At 33.4% G+C, this 7,723-nt stretch overlaps 1 pseudogene; it reads right to left on the bottom strand.

Moving 5' to 3' along the window:
• Positions 1-5,749: 5,749 nt before the first annotated feature.
• On the bottom strand, positions 5,750-6,203 carry LOC109446154 (large ribosomal subunit protein uL15; annotated as a pseudogene).
• Positions 6,204-7,723: the final 1,520 nt, after the last annotated feature.

Raw genomic sequence — 7,723 nt, 5'->3', positions numbered from 1 at the left:
GAGTGAGTTTTCATTTATGGATAAAGAGAAAAAAAACTAGTTTGTATTTAATTTGCTTATTTGTTCATTAACATATTTCCAACAGGATACATGCAAATCCAATAGTGGGGACTGGGCCTTTCTTAGAGCAGAGGGGAGAAAGAGACTTTCCACTGCCAATTTATTTTAAGACTTTCAGTTTTTAATCATATGAATGCATTATTTAATGAAAAAGTGAAACAGTAGTAAATTAACAAACATTTTATAGCTCCCATTACCTTAATTTACTAATGGGGAAAAGAGTCCTCCTTAAAACTTAGGTATTAAAGGGACTATTATAATTTTCTTTTTTTGAAGAGATGCAGAGGTATGTCCACTAGGTGTCCTCTGTTCCCTAGAGCCCAGTCCCAAGGGGCCTCCACAGTTAATGTTGATTTTTTACATTGCTCTGTGCTGGGAAAAGGGAACCCAGAGTAACTTCTACTTTATTTTTAGACAGAGTCCCAGAGTGTAGTTTGGGAAATGTGATATTTGGCCTGAACAATTTATGTGTAACTATAGTTTCTGCTCTGTGAGATGCAAAAATAATATAATACTCATTTTATTTAATTCAAACCTATAATGATATGAAAATTTCTAATTTTAAATATAACTCTTTTTAAAATACAGAACTATTTGTGTTTTAAAAATCTTATTCACTACTGGTGGGAGTATATGTCGTTATATACCTTGGAAAACAATTTGGCATATTATGGGTGAGGAATTGCGTACCCAAAGAATCAGCAAGTCTACTCCTACTTGGCCCAGACACCCTAACAGACCTTCTGCACGTGTGTACCAGGAAACATACAGTAATATATACAGGGGTATTGCTGATAATAGAGAAAAAGTGGAAAAACACTAAAGTATGTGGACGGAAAAGTAAATAAATGTTGGCATGTTCACATGAAATACTATGAAGATGTGAAAAAGAATGAATTATAGCTATGTATACATATGTATATATTAAATAATTTTAAAGAGTAATTAATAAAAATAAATTCATTAAACAAATATACCATATGATTCCATTTTTATAAATATCAAAGATATAAAAATACCAGGCAATATACAAAATTTAATACAGTGAATATTTGAGGGAAGAACAGGGTGGGCTGGGAAGTGGATGGAATAAGGTAGGGGCCCAAAATATTGCTAATGTTAAATTTATTAATCAGGTGTTGGGTAGATGGTGTTTGTTCTATTTACAATAGTATTTTGTTTGCATAGATTAATTTATGTTAAAACACATAAAATAAATCCTTAAACATTTTCTCAGAATTTGTTAGAGTTGCTTATAATTCCTATTAAAAAAATGTGTTACCATATGGCAAAAGTATTCCACTCCAGAAAAATCTCATTTAATAAACTTAACTGGAATTGCAATAACAAATACCATGGGGCTTCAGGTTCAAAGAATGAACCTGAAGCAATTTAGAAATAACATTAAAAACAATAGAAATGCTATACCATCTATATGTGCAATGAAATAAATGCTGTAAATTACAAATGAAATCAGAAAAGAAAACTAAACCATCTGAGTATGTAACTAAACACTGAAAACAAATTAATTATTGGGTCAAAAGTATTTCTATTGTTTTTAATGTTATTTCAGCAATTCTAATTGAAATGAATAATGGTATGGAACGTGTTTCTCTCCTTTTTCAAACTCTCCATTTTGAGTGTGAAGTCATAGGTACCAAGGGCAATAAGAGAAATTAGTTTTATTCCTGACAGATACTAAATGCTACCAAACCCAGACTGAAGGTAAATTATTGTGCACATAATTCAAAAGTTTTCTCACTTGCTTCAAAGTCAGTAGGAAAATAATTCTTACTGCCTCAGACACTGTTTAGGAAATTAAATAACTGGCTAGTAAGTGGTGGAAATGGAGTTTCAATTTGGTTTGACTCTTAGTCTGCCTTGTAAATACTTCATATTTTGTGACAAGGCTATCATTTAATCTTCATAAGAGAGGAAGACAAAGACAGGCAGGAATCTTCAGGAGCCAACACAGAACCCAAATGATAATATAGTGTCCACACATGTAGTTTTATTCCCATTTGAAAAAAAGGACATTAATACTTAAAGAGATGTAATGACTTAACTATGCTCAAAACTGTTTATTTCCTCTGCAGTGCGGCTCTCTGCTTAGTGAGAAGCCATCTTCAACCCTCTCTCTATACTTTCTGTAACTCCCATCCTTCATCTCTTATCCTACTTTCTACACTTTTCATCTAAAAGTTTTAACTTAGCATTAGGGCATTTCTCATTCCACCTCCCTTCATCAGTAGATTTAAAAAATAACCACCAAAATATGCTGGTGTTTTACTGTCAATAGTAAAACTCTGTACATTTATTAGAGTTTATATTTCTTTTTAAAATTCAAAATATTAATCATATTTACAACAGAGGCTATTTCCCTGGAATGATGGGGTACATTTAAGATTTACCTTTTATCTCCCAGTTGACCTTATTTGAATTCTGTTTCATTCTAAATTGAAGATTCTGTGAAAAGTTGCCAAAGCATTCCTTTTCATTTTCATCATAATGTATCATCCACCATATTTCTGACAGCAAGATTAATTTATCATTTGTTTTAATAAGCTTTATAGAAGGGCCAACTCTGTACCCAAAACCCTTTTTAATATGTTATTTTTAAGAAGTCTGGAAATATATACTGATACATTCATTTTAAATAATAAAGTACCTGGATAACATCCATTACTAAAGGAAATCAAGTTTTGATTTTTACCGGCATGCTTTATAGTATCTTCTAAAGTGAAAATAGTTGAGCAATTATTTTGAATAATTCTTCTCAAAGAAGAAGGAAGGGAAGAAATTAGGAAGAAAGGGATGAAAAAATATTTCTATTTGCTTAACCTCAACCCCATACTTTTAGGTAAGTACTGGATTTTATTGCCTTTGTTTTTTAGATAGGCATTGGTATTTATTGTCCTTTTCTATGGCATTATTATGTAAATGAGTGTTGGAAGAGAAACCTACGCAATACTAGAAGAAAATATGTAAAGAGAGTGAATGAAGAAATTCTGAAACAGGATTAAAGGAAAGAAAAGCTAGAGTGACCGCCAGAAATGAAATGAAGTTCCCTCCCTGTAACAGATTTAGCAAATGGTGGAGAGACAGCATGATAAATAGGGCGTGATTATAAGGTTATATGCTTTTCCTAAAAAAAAATAGCGAGATAATAATTATGTTGAAGGAGATTGGAAACATATTTTGGACTAACCTTAATACTCATGAATGTTGTATCTGGTTAATCCAATGAAAAAGTATACTTTTTATTAGTAGGGTTGTGCAAGTGAAGTTTTAGGCCTCTTTCAGTGAGAAAAATCACAAAATTGGATTGTCTATTCTAGACAGATGTTTACCTGTGAGCAAATGAATTCAGAAGATTAAGCATCTCAGGAACTTCTAGTATTTCTGTTCATTCTACATTCTTCATATTGGCTACATATATAACATTTGATGTTGAGTAAACAGTATAACTTGGATTCAATACTGATCACGTATTTCAGATATTCCCAAGAGCTCTGAAAATGGGCATATGCTAGCTAGGATTATTCTACACTACCAGTTATTTTGGGAAATAATGCAATAAATTCTTATATTAGTGTGAAATAAAAACATACATAATTAGAAATTTAATATTAAAACCATATTTTATCTGTATATTTATTACAGAGTAACTTTATTAATATGAAGTCGATTAGTTTTAAGTAACTTTTATTATCAGTTCATTGTAGTCTTAGTTTGGTTACATGAATTTTAAATTTTGTAATAAAACTTGGATTTACCTTCATAAACATAGAATTGCATATTATTCATAATTCAGAAAATGCTGAATTTACTCTGCTGCTGTAAAATATAAAGAAGTTTGTATTATGAGATCCTGCCATTTTGTCTCTAGGTAAATGTCCCCGAGAGAGGGACATTTAAGCCCAGGATGCCCACTAAGAATAGTGGTCCTTTCCTGAGTGAATTGCTTCTGTGTGGTCCCTTGGATCAACCCAGGGATGCTAGAGTCTTTTCCCAGAATGTTTAGACCAGGAACTAGGAAGAGAATCCATGCTCCCCTAGGAGGTAGCCACTTAAGTGAAACTAAGGAATCCGTGATCACTCTGCAAAAAGCATGCAATGGCCAAAAATAAAGCGAATTGGCAGAAAGAGCGAGCTCCAAGACTGTGAAAGACAGCAGTCTAAGATGTTAAGTAGTTTACCTTGTTTGTTTATACTTGATCAATATTTGTATCATGCAAGTCCCAATTCAAAATTATCCTTGCCAATCATGAACACAAAACATTCTCCCTTCTGCCCTGTAAGAGTTGGGATTACACACTGTTTAAGAACTTGGAAAAAAGACAGTAGACAAACTTTGTATTGGAGAATACAAATTGTAACCCTGTTTACATAAATGACATCGTATTGCTTGAATTGAAAATATGGCAAGGACACTTACTTGCTCAACAATATTTCTTCAATGCTGTTTTGGGACACTGGTTTGCTTTTTAAATGGCTGAATAGATTTGCCTAGCAGGGACTTTTCTGTTTGCCAGTCCTGCCAACTTCCTCCTGCAGTTGCAAAGATAAATAATTTGTATTTAACCAGATTAGATCCTCTTTGATCCAAAAGACCCTCTTTGATCCAAAATAGACAGCAACAAATGTGAAAGGTAGAATTGTAAGAAAAGACATACTATTTAAAACTATTGAAAACCTGTAGTGCAAAAAAGTTTATTTCACTTACTGTTTTTCCCCCAAATTGTTATTTTCTGGTTGTTATCAAAAGAGAAGGCTGTGGAAATTATAAGGAAGAGGGAATGATAGGTTCTGATTTGGAGGATGAGGCATGTGGCTTTATTTTTTTCATATTAACCTAGTTATTTAATATCTCTGAGTATCACATAAATGGAAACAGTAGTATCTGCTCTACCAACAACGTATGTTTGTTATAAAATCTGATGAGAGCAAATTTGGTGACAGAATTTGGTTAGCCATAAAAGATTGTAGTGGAATTTAATTTTATATGTTTTGTTACACTATGAATTAGAATATATTATAAAATAAAACTATATCTCCATCAACATATGCATATATAATTTATATTGAAATGTTACACAACCATTCCCTTAAATCATGAGTAGACATAGTGGACTGATACAGTTGCTATTATTATAGACCTCAGCACAAAGATTCTGTGTATTCAGAACTTCTCTTTCCAATTAAAAGAATGATTTATAATCCTCATGTTTTTTTGTTCACATTGCTATAAAAATCTCAAACCTAACTGTTTAGTATATTAAAGGAATTAATTGCTTTTCTGTTCTTTATCTCTCATTTCTTCTACATCGTAACAATTCTTGTTTTTGTCATTACATTTATGGTCTTTCCTTAGCAATTGGGAAGATTCCCAATGACTACCGAAACAATGGCTTATAAGAGTATTTTAAGCATCCGCATTTTTTAAAACTGACTTTTTGAGGTTTTGCATTTATTATAGGTATTGTAAAAGATGATTCAACAAAAAAAGTATGAATCCGTTTAATTTCACATTTCTCAGAAGTTTTTGGACTAGGATGAACGAAATCAAAACTTCTCAACATTTTTCCATACATGTTAATCACTTCTATTATTATTGTTATCATTATTAATTTTTATTTTTTGAAGAGAAAAACACTTGAGCATTTAATGAACTTCCTTCCATGTGGCTTCAAGCTACCAGGACACAGGCCTCTCCAACGCCCTTAATCTTCTCCTCAGCTCTTCTGCTGAAGAATTTGGCCTTCAGATGACGGGCTGCTTTGGGAGCTTTCCTTTCCCCAGAACTTGGCAGTAAGTAGCCTGATCGTGCCACGGCAGTGATGGGAGCAGCTCCAGTCTTGTTTTTGGCAGCATTTCCCCGTGTCTGCTCACTGACCAAGGTTCAGAGTTTGTCAAGGTTAAGTTTTGGGCAGAAGCTCTGGTTCTTCTTTAAATGGTAACACCTCAAACCAACTTTACCAAAGTAATCTGGGTGATACTTGTCAAAGTTGATCGATCCTGTGGTGATGCCTGCCACCAGCATTATCTCAGCCTCCTGGGTGCTTCCGGTGATTACCAATGTGACCTTGGTCATGGCTCACATGGCCCCAGAGTTTCCGGGTCTTCTGTGGTCTGGATAGCATGTTGACAGCTGAAATGAAAGAGCCTCACATTATTTTTTGAATGTGCAAAGTGCTGCAGAACATCTGAAGTAGGCCAGGGAGTAAAGACTTTTGTTCTGAAGAACTGTCGCTTTTGTTTTGTGTTTTTTTCCTGACATTCCTCAGTTCCTCTACTTGGGCATGCTGTCTCTCGTATGTGCTGTCTAGAAACTATATACTCTCACCATTACCTCTTAGAACACCTAGGGTTTATTCATCTTCATTTCACTTGCAAGGTGACTTGTACAATGTGAATCCAGGATTGTATCTCTATCTGTATTGATGACCAGTGTCACACCCAGCACATATCACAGTCCATAGTTCAAAGACGGCCATCAAATAATATTTGTCGGAAAGATCAACTTGAGCCTAATTCTCATTAAGTAGTAAAAAATGAAATGAAACATAATCTTAGAAGAAGATGGTCAAAAGTGATCAAAATAAAATACAGGGTCTGGAGAGCCATATGTAATATTTAAAAATTTGTTGAAAGAACACAAGAGAAAGTGAATAAATAGTAGGCTTAGTATTGAGAACCCACTGTTTTTGTTTGTTTGTCTTTTAGTTTTAGGTGTATGAAGCAACATATACCTCATAAAGTGTTAACTCCAATAAGTCTATTACCCATCTGACATAGTTATTAAATAGTTATTACATAGTACATAGTTATTACAATATTATTGACTATATTCCCTATGTTGTACAAAACCCCATGACTTTTTAAAAATTATAGTTGACATTCAGTTTTATATTAGTTTCAGGTGTACAGCATAGTGGTTAGACATTTATATAATTTATGAAGTGATACCCCCGATAAATCTAGTACCCATCTAACACAATACATAGTTTCTACAATATTACTGACTATATTCCCCATGTGCACCCACTAAGTTTTAAATAAGCCAGCAAACTGGATTGTAAGTGGATTTGGCAACATGGATATCAGGAAAATAGAATTGATATCACAGTTTATTTTCTGTTTTTTTTTTGTGGGTGTGTGTGGTTTTTTTTTACAGAAGATTCAAATACTTTCCCAGTAGTGTGTAAGGCTGATTAAAATGAGTAACTTTCAAACAGATGCCTTGACATATCGATGTGATGTGATTAGGGGAAGAGAAAGAAGGAAACAGTACCTTCCTGAAATGCCACCTAAGCTGAAGCCTGACTGATTTGTACAGCAGTTATGTGAGGAGAAACTTACAGATTGGAGTATGTTACACAAATAAATATATCATTCAGAAATCGCAAGATGATACAAAGAATTTTTTGAAAAACAGGCTAAAACCCTCATCCCCAAACTGTCAGAAATCCAGCTTAATTCTCCAAATAACATAGCTTATTGAATACCAGAATTTAGGAAGCTTATTTTTAACTCAAAATAAGCTGAGAGTTGCATTCAAAATGAATATGTTCTCAGAGAAACATCTCCAGAGACTCATTGAGAATGATTCGAAGGGTATACATAAAAAGAGTGCGCTTTACAATGCACTCTATGAACAAGA

This window comes from Rhinolophus sinicus, linkage group LG04, assembly GCF_036562045.2.
Source record: "Rhinolophus sinicus isolate RSC01 linkage group LG04, ASM3656204v1, whole genome shotgun sequence".
NCBI lineage: Eukaryota > Metazoa > Chordata > Mammalia > Chiroptera > Rhinolophidae > Rhinolophus > Rhinolophus sinicus.
Note: the sequence above shows the minus strand (reverse complement) of the source record. Positions and strands in the feature narration are given on the sequence as shown.